The sequence below is a fragment of the Hypomesus transpacificus genome, chromosome 23, assembly GCF_021917145.1.
Source record: "Hypomesus transpacificus isolate Combined female chromosome 23, fHypTra1, whole genome shotgun sequence".
In the NCBI taxonomy this organism is placed as follows: domain Eukaryota; kingdom Metazoa; phylum Chordata; class Actinopteri; order Osmeriformes; family Osmeridae; genus Hypomesus; species Hypomesus transpacificus.
This window is the reverse complement of record NC_061082.1, coordinates 17,226,970-17,247,201: the sequence shown is the minus strand read 5'-3', so window position 1 is coordinate 17,247,201 and position 20,232 is coordinate 17,226,970.

Sequence of the window (20,232 nt, the reverse complement as noted above, 5' to 3'; positions counted from 1 at the left end):
ACACTGGAGAGAAGCCTTACAGCTGCGACCTCTGTGATAAAACTTTCATTAGTGGTAGCAGTTTCACAGTTCACCGCAGAATCCACACTGGAGAGAAGCCCCACAGCTGTGACCTCTGTGGAAAAACCTTTAGCAGCTATAGAAATTTCATAGTTCACAGTAGGATCCACACTGGAGAGAAGCCCTACAGCTGTGACCTCTGTGGTAAAACCTTTAGGCACGCTGGCAATTACACAGTTCACTGCAAGATCCACACTGGAGAGAAGCCCTACAGCTGTGACGTCTGTGGTAAATCCTTTAGCCAGGCTAGTCATGTCAGAGCTCATAGCAGGATCCACACTGGAGAGAAGCCCTACAGCTGTGACCTCTGTGACAAAACCTTTAGCCGTGCTAGCAGTTTCACAGATCACCGCAGAATCCACACTGGAGAGAAGCCATACAGCTGTGACCTCTGTGGTAAAACCTTTAGACATGCTCAAGGTTTTACAATTCACCGCAGAATCCACACTGGAGAGAAGCCCTACAGCTGTGACCTCTGTGATAAAACATTTAGCAGTGTTAGCAATTTCACAGTTCACTGCAGAATCCACAGTGGAGAGAAACCCTACAGCTGTGATATCTGTGGTAAAACCTTTAGCCAGGCTAGCAGTTGCACAATTCACCACAGAACCCACACTGGAGAGACGCCCTACAGCTGTGACCTCTGTGATGAAACATTTAGCAGTGGTAGAAGTTTGACAGTTCACCGCACAATTCACACTGGTGAGAAGCCCTACAGCTGTGACCTCTGTGGTAAAACCTTTAGCCGTGTTAGATATTTTACAATACACCGCAAAACCCACACTGGAGAGAAGCCCTACAGCTGTGACCTCTGTGGTAAAACCTTTAGCAGTCTTAGCAATTTCACAGATCACCGCAGAATCATTACTGGAGAGAAGCCCTACAGCTGTGACCTCTGTGGTAAAACCTTTAGCCATGTGAAAAGTTTCACAATTCATCGCAGAACCCACACTGAAGAGAAGCCGTACAGCTGTAACCTCTGTGACTATTTAGGTAAATAAAATGACAATCTGAAGAGTCACCTGTGTGTCCAAAATAGAAGCCCAACGCAGTGATGTCTGGGGCCAAGCTGTCCTAGCAGTTACCACCCACAGTATGACTGTATGACCACTGTATGACCCACAGCTGGAAGAACTACCGGACTACAACTAAAAAAATCCAAAATCCTCTGTTGTTAGACTGCTCCTCGCAAGGTTTCTTCCATTTTGTTGTCTAACTTTTAATGATGTAAGAATGTTTAGCCTGTCTTACAAACCTTGTTTAGGGGGAAAGGCTGTAACACTAGAAAAACACCCAAGACAGAACACACATGCAAACCGGGTGAGGGACAGAACACCTCTTCTTCTGCACCTCTCTTTCACCAATTGACTTTGGAGGAGGGAAGCATTGAACTGCTCTTCCCAAGGTTTCCTCTATTTGTTCTCACATTTTCTCTGTCTTTTCTTAAGTGTTTGGGTTGGTTAGGGGCAGTTCTAGGGCATATGTCAAGCCCTCTGTGACACTGCTTGTAAACATTTCTATACAAATAAACTTTAAAAATGAAATAAACTATTTGATGATCAGTTGTCCAATGCACACTGATCTTTATCCATTGTTGAAGAATACAACACACTTCTTTGAATTACATTTGCAAGTAAAAGGCGATGAGACTGGATGGCTCTGAAACAAAAGGGTTTATTGTCTTATTTACCAGATGATAGCCTGATAACACAGGGCGTTTACACCCTTCCCTCTTACGTCACTGGAAGATGAAGACTGGAACAGAGTTGTGTTAAACATAGTCCTACCACCCAGACCCAGCCCTATTTCATAAAATGTATGTCATCACAGTATAATTTTGCAGCACTAACAGTAACGGTGGGCAAATATCACAATATGAGCTTTTCTTAAAAAATGTTGTCCATTTGTTTCAGTTCAATGCAATTCCGGATTTGGATGGAGTAGCCTAAGCTATGGCAGGCATGCTATAAACACATTATTTTGTTAAGGCGGTACTGGGCGTGAATTAATACATGTATCGTCATCCTCGTCATCCATCTTTTGCCAAAAAGGAGCCCGGACAGGATACCATGGGAGAATTCCTAGCGTTTGATTTACTGCTTCAAATTGGAAGCTTAACACAGAATCATTCTTATACAGGATAAATGTGTTACATCTTCAATTTTTACAACAAAACAGAGGTGACATTTTGTGTAAATTAAAGTTTATGTGTAGTCAATTAAAAGTCTAAACTTTACAAAACATTTACAAAGATGATCAGTCCAATGCACACTGATCTTCTTCTCTCATTGTTAAAGAATACGGACAGACTTCTCTGTATTTACATTTGCATGTAAAGGGTCAAGAGACTGGAAGGTTCTGAAACAAAAGGGTGTATCGTCCTATTTACAAGATGATAGCCTGATAACATTTACATTACATTTATGCATTCAGCAGACGCAATTTATCCAAAGCGACTTCCAAGAGAGAGCTTTACAAAAGAGCATAGGTCACTGATCATAACAACAAGGTAGCCCCAAACATTGCAAGCAGCCAAAACATGAAGCATACATTGTGAAAAACCAAATGATGCCAAAGGGAAGAACCATAAGAGCATGCAGTTAAACAAGTTACAATTAAACAATATGAAACTCAAAAAAGTGCAAGTGTACCTGTAAAAGAACAATCAACAGTAAAATAGTTCACAGCGCAACAAAGAGCAACAAGTCTCTCAATAAGAGTCATTGTGATCCTGGTGGAAACTAACATCAGGTCCAGCCAAGCATTCTTAAATGCCGTTTTACTCCCGGAACAAGTGCGTCTTGAGCCTTTTCTTGAAGGTGGAGAGACAGTCAGTGTCTCTGATGGAGGAGGGGAGCTGATTCCACCATTGGGGGGCCATCAATTAATAAACAGTAAAGAACCTATTTGGTCAACTTTTCTGAAATGTGGTTAACATGGCTACAATCTTCACCCGCAAGCAAACAGCTTCGAGCAGAATGAAATGTAAACTGATTCATATTGATATTTGATATTGTCTATCAACAGTGCTCTGGTGAGAAGAATCCTACCATTCTAGCATTTTTACCTTTCTGGTGTCACCTGGTGTTTCAAATGTGCAACTGCATCTTGAGTGTTTGTTTCATTGACTATAAAAAGTATTTTGTTTGTATCCACGGTTACGTGAGCTCTAAATCAATGTAGTTTATCATGGATATACTGTACGTAGGCTAAAGTTAAGTGTCTCTACGTTTTAACGTTTATTTTGAGACCTAATGTATTTAAAGATTAAAGCTCTGTTGCAGTTTTAACAGCCATGAAAGTGAACAGTTTAGATTTTCCAGCTACGGCAGCTAGCTCTGTTACAGTAGTGGGGAAGGAATTGGCTAAGGTGAATGCTAGCGATTGGTTATGGCAGATCAGAGTGGCTCTAGGCAGATCCAATAGTTTTAAACTTTAACAGAGTACCTGCCTACAAGGAAGTCAACGCTTGTCAATGGAGTGAGCCCAGACTGTACAAATGAAATATACGAGAGTCTGGTTAGGAGCAGGCTAGGTAAGTGCAACTGTAGCATTATATGCGTTGCTTTTGGCGTTGTATCCAGGATTTGCGACGGTTTAAACTCATTTCGGTGCTACAGCTAGCTAGGCTAGCTTTACTTCGACTGTGTAGTTAGTTAGATTCAGTGTTTGTCTTGACTTTATTAATGGGGATTCTTGGTACGTTGTGGAAAGTGTGTGTAATATGATTTTATGTTATGTAGATGCAGACAGTCTTGTGAGTCTCAAGGTATTTACTCCAGTTTTGTGAATTTGACCGCCCTCGTGGCTGCATAAAGATAGTGCTTTGTTCTGTATTGCTGCGGTGGAGCCAATATAAGTTGAGTGCTCATAAACATTCCGTCAGTTCTTTTCTATGTTGTAACTATCCGTTTTGAAATACAAAATTAGACACATGCAATACAGTATACAGGGGTCAGATGGCTGAGCGGTTAAGGAATCGGTCTAGTAATCTAAAGGTTCCCAGTACGATTCCCGGACGTGCCAAATGACGTTGTGTCCTTGGGCAAGACACTTCACCCAATTTGCCTCGGGGGAATGTCCCTGTACTTTCTGTAAATCGCTCTGGATAAGAGCGTCTACTAAATGACTAAATGCAATGTATATATTAATTAATATTATTGGATTTAAAACTTTGCAATTCCAATCCAAAGTCATTTTATTGTTAATTGACATGTAATGCTTATTTTTGTAGTAATTAATCATATAGGATATTATTATTTTGAAGAAAACCAAATTAGTATGCGGAGTTGTATGCCAGAGAGTACGTTTTTATCAGTGTTGTGAGTTTCTCCAGCAAAAGATAAATCAGAGAAACTTCCTCCTCCCACCAAATGATCAACATTACATATGCAAAGTGGACTTTATGACAGACAAAAGAGTTCCTTCTTCTGTGAAAACTGAGTTGTCATTAACTTGGAACTGTTTCTTCCAGATCCACTATTGGCCAATCGTACTTGATCATGGGCGGAGACTAAACATAAAAGACACCTTAAGGCTCCAGAGAGACTACAGAGACTCAACCATATACACTCAACCAGACACAGCAGTAACCAGACAGAGGATCAACCAGAAAAACAAGCTTCCAGACTCTAGATACAGAATTCAGAGAGACCAGACAGATAACAAAGTGAGAGCTGAGTTATGGAGACACATCACTGTGTTACATGTGGGAAGAGCCTTTCCTCATCTAGTAACCTTAAGAAGCACATGAAGATCCACACTGGAGAGAAGCCCTACAGCTGTGACCTCTGTGATAAAACCTTTAGCCAGGCTGCCAATTTCACAGTTCACCGCAGGATCCACACTGGAGAGAAGCCCTACAGCTGTGACCTCTGTGGTAAAACCTTTAGCCAGGCTGTTCATTTCAGAGCTCATAGCAGGATCCACACTGGAGAGAAGCCCTACAGCTGTGACCTCTGTGACAAAACCTTTAGCCGTGCTAGCAGTTTCACAGATCACCGCAGAATCCACACTGGAGAGAAGCCCTACAGCTGTGACCTCTGTGGTAAAACCTTTAGCAGCAATAGCAGTTTCACAGTTCACCGCAGAATCCACACTGGAGAGAAGCCTTACAGCTGTGACCTCTGTGGTAAAACCTTTAGCAGTAATAGCAGTTTCACAGTTCACAGCAGAACCCACACTGGAGAGAAGCCTTACAGCTGCGACCTCTGTGATAAAACTTTCATTAGTGGTAGCAGTTTCACAGTTCACCGCAGAATCCACACTGGAGAGAAGCCCTACAGCTGTGACCTCTGTGGAAAAACCTTTAGCCATGCTAACAGTTTAACATTTCACCGCAGAATCCACACTGGAGAGAAGTGCTACAGCTGTGACCACTGTGATAAAACCTTTAGCAGCTATAGAAATTTCATAGTTCACAGTAGGATCCACACTGGAGAGAAGCCCTACAGCTGTGACCTCTGTGGTAAAACATTTAGGCACGCTGGCAATTTCACAGTTCACTGCAAGATCCACACTGGAGAGAAGCCCTACAGCTGTGACGTCTGTGGTAAATCCTTTAGCCAGGCTAGCCATGTCAGAGCTCATAGCAGGATCCACACTGGAGAGAAGCCCCACAGCTGTGACCTCTGTGATAAAACCTTTAGTAGTGGTAGCAGTTTGACAGTTCACCGCAGAATCCACACTGGAGAGAAGCCATACAGCTGTGACCTCTGTGGTAAAACCTTTAGACATGCTAAAGGTTTTACAATTCACCGCAGAATCCACACTGGAGAGAAGCCCTACAGCTGTGACCTCTGTGATAAAACATTTAGCAGTGTTAGCAATTTCACAGTTCACTGCAGAATCCACAGTGGAGAGAAACCCTACAGCTGTGATATCTGTGGTAAAACCTTTAGCCAGGCTAGCAGTTGCACAATTCACCACAGAACCCACACTGGAGAGACGCCCTACAGCTGTGACCTCTGTGATGAAACTTTTAGCAGTGGTAGAAGTTTGACAGTTCACCGCACAATCCACACTGGAAAGAGACGCTACAGCTGTGACCTCTGTGGTAAAACCTTTAGCAGGTATAGCAATTTCACAATTCACAGCAGGATCCACACTGGTGAGAAGCCCTACAGCTGTGACCTCTGTGACTATTCAGGTAAAACAAATGGGCATCTGAAGAGTCACCTGCGTGTCCATAATAGAAGAAACCCCAAAGCAGTGATGTCTGGGGCCAAGCTGTCCCAGCAGTCACCACCGGAAAGAACTTCTGTATGACCCACAGCTGGAAGAACTACCAGCCTATAAAAAATCTAAAATCCTCTGCTGTCTGACTGCTCCTCCTAAGGTTTCTTCCATTTTGTTGTCTAACTTTTATTGGTGTAAGACTGTTTAGCCTGTGTTACGAACCTTGTCTAGGGGTGAAGTTTGTAACATTTGACAAACACACATGCAAACAAGGCAGGGACGTAACAGCCTGTGTTCTGCACCTCTGTGTATGTGAAGCCCTGTGACATTGCTTGTAAAAAGGTCTGTACAAATAAATGTGATATGAATTTGATGATCAGTCGTCCAATGCACACTGATCTTCATCCATCGTTGAAGAATATGGACGGACTTCTCTGTATTTACATTTGCGTGCAAGGGTGAAGAGACTGGGTGGTTCTAAAACAAATTTTTACATTTTTGTCCTATTTACAAGATAACCCGTTAACAGGGTAGTTTACACCCTTCTGTCCTACCTCACTGGAAGATGAAAACTGGAACAGAGATGTGTTAGACCTACCGCCCAGACCTATGTTTATGTCCTAAATTTTACAAAATTGTATAATTGTGTGGCTGGGACAGTAACTGTAGGCTATATATCATGATATGAGTTTTTCTTAAAAATGTTAGTCCACTTCTTTCAATAAAATGCAATCTGCACCGGCCGGGTTTGGATCAAGTAGGTGTCAGGTTTGTCGCATTAATTAAGTTTCTTTGTGTGTTGCCCATTTTGTCAATTAAAAGTTTGAACTTTTTAGTTACAAAGTATTTGTAGGAGTAACGCAGTTTCGGACAAAATTATATGATCACTTGAAACTTGTTAAATAAACATGAACTAACTACATTTTGTACGTCTTAAGCTAAATATCTATTATTTGTTTGGCTAATTTGATTGTGGTAAAATGTTTACTATCATTTGATGCTGGTATTTCATAAAGGAAGGGACATCCTTCGTTTTTTCATTCATTCAATATTTTGCGTAATAATACATAAATGTATTCATTGTTATCCAGTGAAATTAGGGATTTCTTAGCAAGGGGGTTTAACACTTTTGCAAGGCACTGTATTCAAGTCACATTCTCATTGGGGGCTGAGCACACCTAAAGGTCGGATCCTAGAATTCTCTTGGAAGTCGCTTTGGATAAAAGCGTCTGCTAAATGCATAAATGTAAATGTAGAATTGCCCCTGGTGAAAAGCAATTAAGTGGCAATGGGTACTAGAACCAGAAGAGCATGTAGTTAAAAAGGCTGGACAAGACACTGGATGTAGTCAGGTCACTTGCAGTCCCGTTCACCGTTCGGAAGGTCAATACCAGAGTGTTGAATATGATGCGGGCCTTGATGTGTAGCCAATGGAAGGAGATGGAGAGCGGGGTAACATGGGACCGTCTGGGTAGGTTCAAGATCAGGCGGGTTGCTGCGATCTGAATCATCTGGAGAGGGCGGGTTGCGCATGCCGGGAGACCGGCGAGAAGAGTTACTTATACCTACAATGGTCATAACTTTTAACAAAAGAATATATTTCAAATTTGTCTTAATTAAGTATTAATTATGTATGTTTCATATGCTTTAAGTTTTCTTCTATCTTGTAATAAAAGTGGTTGAAAATAAACGGACGGTTGTACGGATGGACAACATTATTGTAAAAAATGCTGTTTGAAATCTTCTTGATAAAGAATGATTTTCCTTAAATAATCATGCATGCATCTACATAATTAGAAAAGTGCTTTTCTTCAAAATGGTCTAAACCAGGGGCGGCGTTAAACCCTTTTTACTGGGGCACGTGCCCCAGTATAAATCTCCTGTGCCCCAGTAAAATTTTGAAAAAAAAGTTTGAGTTTTAACAATTTACTTTATTAGTCAGTGCATTAATTTAATCCCAGAAAAAATGCATGCAGAATTCCATGTCAGAGCGCTCTTCTGAGCTTGCCAAATAGCCACTGCAGCACAGACACAGAAGTCCAGGTGTCGGTCTCAGCACACAAGTCAAAATTGAGATAAGAAAACAAACAAACAAACAAAACTAAAGATAGTTTCTAAATGATTGGCCTACCAATCATCTTATTTTGACTAAAACATAAAATCAATATTACATGAAGCAAAAAAAAACTGTATTTGCACTCAAAGGAATGCAGATTTTTTTTTGAGCTGATCTCAAACTTGCGTCCCTGAACTGTTGTATTGTGGGTTAAGCGAGGGGAGTTTCTATAGCCAAGTGTGCGCAGCAAGCTTGAAATAAAAAAAGGGATATGAATAGGGGCCTTTGCCCCAGTAGAGTTTTATGTCTAACAACGCCTCTGGTTGTAACTATCCGTTTAAGAAAATGAGACGCCTGCAATATAGAGTATATTTATATTGTTAGATTTAAAACTTTGCAATTCCAATCCAAAGTCATTTTATTGTTAATTTACATGTACTGCTTATTGTGTAGAAATTATTCATATAGGCTATAATTATTTTACAGAAAACTAAATTGCTATGAGGAGTTGTATGCCAGAAATTACATTTTTATCAAAGCACTGTATTTCTCTGGTAAAAATAAATTTGAGAAACATAGGCTACACTTTTCACCAAATGATCAACAACTTTACATATGCAAAGTGGACATTATAACAGACAAAAGGTTTCCTTCATATGTGTAAGTTGGCCGATTTGTCTCGTGGTGGCAAAGACCCTAAACAATACTAAGGATAATAATAAGGATAATATTTTGGATATTGATTGTATCTTGAGATAGGGTAAACATAATTGTCTTCCAAACACACTCGTCTTCCTGGCATTACATTGCCTATTTTTTTTCTTTTTACAGTACAAAAAAACAAAACACTGCTGTGGACGTTGTTTTTTTCATTAATGTGTTTACTGTGTTAATGGACTGAGGATGGGAGTAGGATTTGGTATTCGGCCAAATCTTAACCAGTGGATTCGGTATTTGGCCGAACCCCAAAAATCTGGATTCGGTGCATCCCTAGTTGTTAGACTGCTCCTCAGGGCCGGCCCAAGGCATAAGCGAACTAAGTGGCTGCTTAGGGCCCCCCATGGCCACCAGAGGGCCCCCAAGAGCACATTAAATTACAGTTTGATATACCGTGATCAGTGTTGGGGGTAAGTAATAATATTACATTTGTCTGTAACGCAGTAATGTAACGCGTTCCTGTTGATAACTTCAGTAATCACATTGCAGTTACTTATTATTTTTTTTGCGTTACTTGCACTACTGCAATCTGCATATCGGGAGGAAAAATAAATAAATCAATCTCCCCTTTACAGTACGTGTGTTTGCGTGACACTCGTCACTTTGACCTTAGCCCCAAAATTCAAGAGGCTAAAACATAATGGCAGAGCCGCTTAGGACAGCCCCCTTAGTATTAGCTAGACTTTGCTCCTTTTGTATAGTTAGTCCACATATTTAAGTTTCAATATTCCTATATGTTTAATGTATGCACCTCCCTGCCAAAGTAAATTCCTTGTTTGTGCAAACATTCATGGCGAATAAAATCCTTCTGATTCTGACATCGTTTGAGGGATGGAAGTATGCACATTACTTTGTTTTAGTTCTGCAAAAGGGCAAAAACGTAACTGTACAATGTACATTGTGCCCAGGCCAAAAACACCTCTCCACCGCCGCGAACTGATGCGGATAAAAGTTTGCCATTGCCGACACCAGCCAATCAGCCACGACTGGACTTCCAACAGCAGGTTACCAAATCAGCGTTAAACAGGCTTGTAGGAGCATATATAGTTGAGGAAATGTTGCCTGTTTCGACCGTGGAATCGCCGTCTTTCCGTAACATCTTGTATATGTCCTCATTATAATAAGAATTTGAGTTTTTTTGGGCATATATATATATGTGGTACATATATTGTTATTTGGCAAGTAAGTTATAGTGCATCTCAGGTGATGTTACGGTGTAATCCAAAAGTAATGTAACTAGTAGTGTAACTAGTTACTTTCAGCTGTGAGTAATATAGTAAAGTAAAGCATTACTTTAAAAAAAGTAACTAGTAATGTGTAATATACTACTACCCCAACTCTGACCGTGATTCTTCAATTAAACGCTGCTCTCGATTAAACGCTGCACCAAAAATGTACATTGTGTAATAAACACTGCCCAAGAAATACGGTAGGAGTAGCATGTCCTGAAATACCCAGTAGCAGCATGTCATTTTAATGAACATTCTCTTGTGTTGCACTAGGGGTCCACTGTTAGGTTTGGGATAGGCTGCGTTAGAATGGAAGCTTACGAAAAAATAGCCAGAAAAAGAATAGAAGTCTAGCGTATCTATTGAAAGAACTGGAGAAGCAGGTGCTCTTGCGTTAAAAGCTGAACTGGTTTACAGGCTATAGTACAGAAAGTAGTGTAGGTGTTTTCGCTATCTAGCTGTTCTTGCATTCCTTGCAAATCAGCCTTAATAAAAAGCAGATGAGATAGAGCTGGCCAGTCTAGAATAACATTGACATTTGCTCGTTGCTTAATTGGTGATTAAGTAGACCGTACTGTTCAAACTATTTAAGAACATTGAATGTAGCGAACTAACACGATAGCATGCTAGCGCAGCTAGCCTATAGAATACCGTATTTCTTCAAGTAAACGTCGCCCTCAAATAAATGCCGCCCTCAAATAAACGGTGCAACAAAATGATGGAAAAAATTATGTGTAGTACATTTAATAGAAGAATTACGGTAATTAAGAAAAAATTATAATTGGCAACCTCGACGGGCCCCCAAATAAATTCTGCTTAAGGCCCCAGAAAGGCTTGGGCCGATGCTCCTCCTAAGGTTTCTTCCATTTTGTTGTCTAACTTTTATTGATGTAAGAATGTTTAGCCTGTCTTACAAACCTTGTTTAGGGGGAAAGGCCAAGCGCGGCTGACTGTCACAAAACCCAGTGAGAATGACAGACTAGAACTGCTTTCTGTTATAGTACGCCAGGGGATTGTCACAATGGGGTCTCCTTATTGGAATGTGACACCCATCCACTGCACAAACAGTGTTGGGGAAACCTGCAGTGCCAAAACCTACTGTACACATCTGCAGGCTTTCGTCTTTGAGCCAGGAAATGTGGTAGGCCATGTGTGCATTAATAAGTGAACAAAAATCATGTAGGTGCTTGGCAAGAGTGGATTTTGTGATGCTTAATCTATCTGCAACCCCGATAGGACTCCTGATTGGACAGTGTCCATAGGCAGGCAAGAACGCTGTTTGAGTGGCAGTTTGGTTTGTAAAAAATTCTTGTAATGTGGACCAAGGGCATTTACGACATCCTGCAGAGGTAGAAAGAAGAGGGTTATCAAAACAACGTTCAAAAATTGCATTTATGTAATATTAACTACACACCTCCACCTGTCCTTTGGGAAGCCTGAAATGGCCTTTAAATTCTGAGGGACTGTAGAGGGGGACGACATCCTCCACAAACAATGTTGGAACCATATCTCCAATATGATATGTTTGTGTAAACAGAATGTGTCATTTCATGTGATCATATAGCATGTAACCTACAGAAAACAATACACAACTAACTCTGTACAGTAGTTATTAGAGTTTCTAATACTGACGGTAGACAGAAGTTTTAGGTTGTTGATACAAAAACAACGGTAGCCTTTACATATCAGCATGGGTTAATAGTTTTACTCACCTTCGTTGCTCTTTATACACAATTTCTTGCAAAACCAAGGGAATTTCAATTGCGTCCAGCTCTTCAGCAATGAAGTTAGCAAACACAACTTAATCGACCATGACTGACGTCACCGCAATAAACGAGAAGTTGGAATGTCCGACTTCACAGAGCCGTTTTTAACTCCTTCCTGACTTCAAGCGGCTACTCTCGCCAGTCGTTTCATGCAGCCGCAGTCCATGTCGAACGCACCTAATGCCAACAGTGACAAAATCGACCTGATCAATGTGGCAGACCTGCAAGACCTGGGTGTTGGTGGTCCACCAAAGTTACAGTAGGGGCTAAATCCCTCAGAGCATCATGGACGGCGATGGACGGACAGCGATGCTGTTCAGAGTGCCGTCCCTGATTAGCAGGGACATCCCTGACTAGGGGGAGCATAGAGCATGGACGGCGATGCTGTTTAGGTCATGATATTAATACAGGCATCAAGAAATGTGCCGCTATGGCTGATTTATCAATAGCAGGAAAGCTATTTAGGAGACGGGTTCGATGTCTTATTTTATGTTACATTGTTTGATTTAATATTGATGGTGGGGTTTTGTATTTGAATTAAACATTTAAGGCCAAACACTTTTTATTTCTATATTTAATTGTAACAGTTATTATGCTTTTATTGTTTCGGAGGCACTATGCGACTATAATGTCAAATGCAATTTTATTTGGCCTACTTAGAGCTATCTGCATTTGCCTTACACTGCTATTAGCGATTTTTTAAATTTAAGGCAATATTCATCCTAGATTTGGATTCTGATGTAAGCTACAGCCAGTCCACAACCACAACCGATCCGCATCTACATCCCTTCCCAACCGTCCGTCAAATTGTACATCTTACTCAACATTATCGTCTGTCCTTCCAGGGACGGCCCTGTCAACATTCAGCTGCCATCGCCGTCCATCCATGCTCTGGGCTCCCCCTAGCGACGGACGTCAATTCTAAACAGGGACGGCCCTCAACATCCTTGCTGTCGGCCGTCCGTCCATGCGAAAAAGGGCCTATAAAGTTTGGTTTCTGCAATCATAATTGGTCTACTAACAACTTCATTAAATGACCCATATATGTGTGTTGAAAATTCATGTCAATATATGATGTTTAAATGACTGTAGACCTTCTGTGTCAATAATAACTTAACCAGGTAAAATAACATGTCGCCGGATCCATAGTCAAAAAGTGTAAAATGTCGATTAGGACTGTACCCACTCAGTCGACTAGTCGATTTTTTTAGTTGAGCTGCGTATGGCAGTGTGAAATCCGATTACCGCTTGTGTCACCATTGCTGAATTAAAGAAATGTTGTACAGAAGTTGTAGATTATATTATTTAAGTTTTAAAATCTTTTAAAAAGCCCCACTCGTGGTCTACGTACGGCATGTTTGACTTGTTGTCAATCTCCCTTCTTATATATGTATTTCTTTCATATTATCTCTTAAAACAGTGAGGTAAGACGTCACACAAAAGGGTTTGATGAAAAACTTTTGGACATTAATAGAGGAAAAAAACGTATCAAATTACGATTAATCGATTTTCAGAAGTGTTTAGTCGAGTCTTGGTCGACCAAAGAAAATATTAAGTCAGGGACAGCCTTAGTCTATGGAATGAAATGGCAAAATTTGTCTCTTTCGCCTGATTGTCGTTGAGAAATCTCAGATTTGATTGTCGTTTGCATGTTTAACATGGATTATAGGTTGAAAGTTGAATGAACAAGTATTTATGTCCTTTTGATTTATTATTTTTATTATTATTTATTATTATTACAAGCTAAGTCGTTGTTGCCCATAATATGCTAGCATTCTGCTATCGAATGCTGATTGGTTAGTTAAGGACTGACTACGACCAGAGATCCTGCTTGATGGCATCTGAAGCGGAACCAGAATGTCAGATCATTGCCAACATTAGCAACAACATTAGCAGCCAAAACTCTTTCTAGCACAGGGGTGTCGAACTCCGGTCCTCGAGGGCCGCTGTCCTGCATGTTTTAGATGTTTCCCTGATCCAGCTCACCTGATTCGAATGAATGGTCGTTATAACAACCCTTTTAATTGAATCAGGTGTGTTGGAGCAGGGAAACATCTAAAACATGCAGGACAGCGGCCCTCGAGGACCGGAGTTCGACACCCCTGTTCTAGCATGTATATTGACAGGGAGAGCCTAACCTGTCAGCTGTGTTGTCGATGCCTCGGGAGAAAATGACCAAAGCTTGCCGTAAAGCAATATCTCTGGTCGTACGATGTGTATGATGTCATAGAAATTTTAAAAGTATTTTTAAGACAAAAAATCTAACACCCAGCAGTGTGTATTTTGTTTGCCTCCCCTTTCAAATTCAACATTCAAATTACTAGACACAAAATTAAATCCTGAGAAAAGTGGATTTTGAGGGGTATAGCTCCATAGACCTCCATTCATTCTGCACTGGACCGTTTACGTCCTCATATGAAACTAGAGTGGAACTGCAACCAGTTCAGAACCCGGAAGTTTACCGAGAGTGGCAGTTCTCCCCTATAAAAAAAAAGGCATGGTTAATATTTATTTATTTCTAAACTGTATACCTGGTTGCTGCTGTTGAAAAGGGAGTTATTTGTCCTGGCTGCCTCATGAAATGCTGATGCAGTAACTCTCCCTGCTCTCTGCTCTCTCTGCTCTCTTGTCCTTTCCTCAACTAACAAACACTCCAAAAATAACTGAATCCTCAAAAGGGTTGTAATTGTAATTATTACAAAAGCATGATGCCACAGCATCCAGCCACAGCATATTGATACGCATCTGTACTTTTGAACGCCTTCAAGCTGTCCCCACTGTTTGGGGGACAGCTTGAAAAACAAAAACAAAAATATCTCAGAAAAATTATGCACCGGGTGCACATCGCAAATAAAATAAGTTTAAAAAAACTGAAAAGACGCCTATCCATATTTTTCTAGGCCTACCAAAAACAAAATGAATACAAACTGAAGGAGCAGTTAGCGCTCGTCGCCAGTCTTTCAGGGGAATCCATGAACAGTTAGCATCCCCGATCTGAGAGACCAACATGTGTGAAGCTGATCAAAATGACAGTTCTCTCTACGGTCAGAGCTCGCGCAAGAAGGTGGAATGTAAGGGAGATACCATTTCCTAAATTTGTAAATTATATGTATCTAAAAGCTTTAGAAATGCTAGTGTTTTATCTCAGTTTTATACTGAGGTACTGAAGTAAAGTGGCAGTGTACTTAATGTGACACACAATAGGCCTTTGTGTGGCTGCAGTCCTGATATGGAGATGTCCCAACCCTAAACACAAACAACTTAGCAATTACAAGGGAGGTATGAAATAAATGCCAATATTTTTTTTAATTGTATTTATTGATACAAACAGTATTAATAGCTCTGTTATGCATTTCAGAGTGGGAAATGCCTACGGTGGTTGTTGAAGGGACAGGTCTTCTCTGTCGCCAAAGTCAGGCCAAAAAGCAGAGGCGGCTGCCACTACTGGTGAGTCATGCAGCTACAACAGAACGCCTTGGAGAGAGCTGCAGAAATCCTACGGAAGAAGCCTTTAATGGACTTCTTCTTCTTCTGTTTCTTGGGACGCTGGACGATCTGGGCCTGGACAGGAAACACCATCACACAACAAAAGATGACGTCACACTTAACCAACACAAAAAGTGTGCGAGTTTGTGTGTGTGTTTAAAATGGTGGGGGAGCCAACTGAAGTTGGAAAACCTAAATGAACAAATATGATCTGACAATATATCATGATCTCACTTTCATAGTTTAGGGGAGTAACCATGGGCATCGCTGCAATGTAGCGTGCAGTAATGTTTTGATTGGAAATGTGGGGGGGTCCAAACAACTGAATTTTTTTTAGTAAAGGGGACGTGACCCCCCCCCCCCCCCCACGCTATGGGGGGTCACGTCCCCTTCACTAAAAGAAATTAAGTTGTTTGGACCCCCCCACATTTCCAATCAAAACATTACTGCATGACTCAGAGGCGTTGTTAGACATAAAACTCTACTGGGGCACAAGTCCCTATTCATATCACTTTTTTTTCTTTCAAGCTTGGTCCGCACAATGCACTGCTAGGCTATAGAAACTCCCCTTGCTTAACCCACTATACAACAGTTCAGGGACGCAAGTTTGATATCAGCTTGGCAAGGTCATCAATAGTTAATGTGAGCGCATCATTTGCATTCATTTGAGCCTAAATACTGTTTTTTGCTTCATGTAATATTGTTTTTATGTTCTAGTAAAAATAAGATGATCGGTAGGCCTATCATTTATCATCTTTAGTATTGTAATGTTTTCTTAGCCTAACTCAATTCTGACTTGTGTGCCGAGTCTGAACACCTGAACTTCTGTGTGCATGCTGCAGTGGCTATTTGGCAAGCTCAGAAGAGAGCGCTGACATGGAATTCTGCGTTCAGTTAGTGTTTTTGGTTTAACACTTTTACAAGTGTCGATTTCGATACTGCGTACATTTTTTCAGGGATCTAAATTAGTGCACTGACTAGAACATTTTTAAAACTCGTACTTTAGATTTTACGGGGGCACAGTTGATTTATACTAGGGTGCCCCAGTATAGAGGGTCTAAAGACGCCCCTGGCATGACTTGTCAACTAGTCCAGCGATCTTTCCATTGCTTCACAATCACATCCGTTCCATTTTATCATTAGGGATAATACCCAGACAAGATAGGGAGATACACAGACGAGATGGACATAAGGAGGGTTTTTCGAGGAAGAGAAAAGTAAGTCAGAGTTGCCGAAGTTTTCCCTTCAGTGGCCAAAGCACCCTTATGAGACATTCTCTGACTGTAATAGCATTAAGTCACAAAGATCCTTCTGCAAACATTATGATTATAGCTAGCTAGATTAGCAAACTAGATTAGCAAGCTTTTTCCCTACATCTAGCACTAGGCAATAGTCTCCCTCTCAGATACGTCATCAATCTTCACATTTCTTCTGAAGGAGCTGGAGCTTTCATCGGCCTTTTCCAAGCCAGCAGAGTCCATACCATTGTCCTTCTCCTCGCAACCTGTTTCGAAATGGACTGTAACATCCAGGCAGCTGGGCCCTGCTACTGTTGGAGCTGAGCGACAGATTAGCGTAGGCCGCCTCCAACATGGCGTCCAGGGCATCTGTGCCACTGAAGAACGGGCTCGGGCTGGTGATCCAGGATGAGGCTGATCCCGTCTTGGGTCCAAAGAATCCATCCCACTTCCTGAAGGAGAGTAGCCTCTAGCTTCGAGGGGGTGGGGGCGCTGGTGGTCGAGGGGGACTCCTCGAGGGCTAGGCGTACCATCAGCCCGTGCAGGAGGTCCCGCAGGGTCTGGTGGTGCAGGGCACTGGGCCCGGAGGGTGTTCAAACCTTCTTCTGGATCAAAACCTCCCCGGGTGGAGGGGGGGGGGGGGGGTCTCAGAGGGCCTTGGGGGCAACCAGGAAAGCTCCTGGACCTACTTAGAGAAACCTGAAACTCCATCATCCTTCCGATCTTCCTCGATATTCATTTCCGTGGCAAAGTTGATGGCTTTGGTCAGGCAATCTGACATTTCTTCCTCTTTGTGGTAATCATAAACGTAACCAACCCTATCGTTGTTTGGGACAATGATATCAGCCTTCTCTGACTGGCAAACTTCCTGGTTGGTGAAACCTAAACTCAACTCTGGGTTGGGACTTCCTGTTGTCCCTTCCTGGTCAGTGGCTTCAGAAGAGGAGCTGCGAAGGACATCCGCCAGCCTGGCCATGGCCTCAGCATCATGGCCTAGCACAACAAAACACACTCACACTTTGAAGTATCCTATTATTATTATTAAAGCTATTACCTATACTTTTCTTTAAACAGTGATTGACTTTGATCGCTAATATTAATATTATAGTTATTAACTATACCTACACTGTCATTCAGCAGTACTGTAACATTTACAACTCTTGTTACACAGTGTTATTAGTTGCCCAAACACCTGAATTTCCTTCGGGGTCAATGTAGTGATTGAGTAAAAAATGTCTCTACCTTTGTTGGCCATGGCCATGGCCTTTTCTGGGTCATTGCAGGTACAGTGAAGGACACCTCCCACCTTTATGGTTAACACCTCAGATATGGCCTCTAGTGCCCCCCTCTGGTCCTGGCTGGCAGAAGAAGATGGTCACAGTATGCTCTGTGAGATGTTTCTACCAACAATCCCTTGGCTGGGGCCCGGCGTAAACTTGATGGACCAGTCCAGAGACGAGTCGCTGCTGTCACTGTCGTCCAAGGATACATTGCTGTCGGAGTGATGATTTACTTTATTGATCCCCAATGGGGAAACTGGTTTGCCACCATAGTCTGTACAACATACAAAACAGGAATACAGTAACAACATAAAACAAGCATAGTCACAGGGGGAGTGTGGTCCATGTGAGGAAATGATAGCATTATACTGCTGATCAATGCTGCCATACCAATCATTATCTAATATGAATATGTAAACACACATGTTTTGTAATGCTAATAACTAAGATACAAATATTGAATGTGATCAATTGATTTAATAAAGTAACAGATAAGAAACATTGAAATGTAACTTTGGTGTGTGGACAAGAATGCAGATGTCAGGCAAACTGACTTGGGAGGCGAGTTCGTGACGCTCAGGGACTGGTGTGAGCACAATGAGCTAGTCAGCTCATGGGAGTAAAAGTGTCAACTTGGGAGATAAGGTGATGCTGGGAACATAACTCTTCTCTGCTTCAGGACGAGTCAGACCGGACAGTTCTTACTATGGATAATATGCCCCCTTCCCCTGGAGACCCTGCCCCCCCCCCCCCTTTCTCACTGGATGCCCCCTTCCCCTGGAGACCCTGCCCCCCCCCCTTCTCACTGGATGCCCCCCTTCTCCTTGGAGCCCATCTGCCCCTTTACATCATCTGACCTAGGAGTGGTCTTACCCTCTCCCCTTCCCCTTGAAGACCCCACCCCGTATATCATCAGGACCTCGAGATGACCTGCTCTCAACTCTGGAGAACTCAAACCCCCCCCCCCTTGGATTGCATCAGACCTGTGGGTCTTGTCCACCCCCTCCCTGAACAACACCAGACCTGTGGGTCTTCTCTGCCCCCTCCCTCTCCCAACATCACCAGGTCCGTGGACTGCCCACCTTGCACCAGCATGAACGCCCTGGACATTTAATTGGTTAACAATAGCCACCCCAAGGTCTCCTGACCAATGGCCACTCACCAGACCTCCCTCTCTGGGGAGTACAAGATCTGTCTCCCAAGGGCAGGGAGACAGAACTTGGGAGGGGCAGAACTTTCTCGGATATTCTGTCACGACCACTTTCTCAACGAAGGCCTTCGTTTGTTCTAGTCTTATACTCTGTTTTGGTGGGATGACTGCTGTTGCATCATCGACTGATTCATTGTACTAGACTACGGACATCTTGGTGTATTGTTTTCATTGTGTATCTTGTGATTGCATCATTACTAATTAAACTACAAATAACTTGGTCCGATGCTTAACCATGTATCATTCTTCCTCTCAACACCCAGTTTACACTATCCTTAACAATTGGTGACCTTCCGACGTGCCTGGGTGAGAGATCTGGACGAGAGGTCCCTGAGAAGGGGACCCCAGCCGGCAGGAGCGGGACAGCTGTGGTTCACTGACACTCACTTGGATATCCACAAAAATAGGGTAAGCAGAGCCTGTTTAAACGAAATCTGCATAGCTTAGGACTTTAGCTTTTAGGAGTGAGTGTCTTTAAACTGCACTGTACTGTGACTCTGGGCTGCACACTTTGAATCAAATTGTCCATAGAGAGATTAACGTTGATGCAAACTCAATGATACATTTGTAATTGTGAAACGAGGTGGGGTCTGGCAGATGTGGCACTGTGACGGGAGCGCTTGGCAGTTTCTACGTGAAACGAGGCGGGGTCTGGCAGTAGTCACACTGTGACGGGAGCACCTGGCTGTTTCTGATTGTGTCTATTGTGAAACGAGGTGGGGTCTGGCAGATGTGGCACTGTGACAGGAGCGCTCGGCAGTTTCTACGTGGTACGGGGCGTTGCCTGGCAGTGGTCACACTGACGGGAACACCTGGCTGTTTCTAATTGTGTCTATTGTGAAACGAGGTGAGGTCTGGCAGAATGTGGCACTGTGACAGGAGCGCTCGGCAGTTTCTACGTGGTACGGGGCGTTGCCTGGCAGTGGTCACACTGTGACGGGAACACCTGGCTGTTTCTAAGTGTGTCTATTGGAAAACGAGGTGGGGTCCGGCAGAATGCGGCACTGTGACGG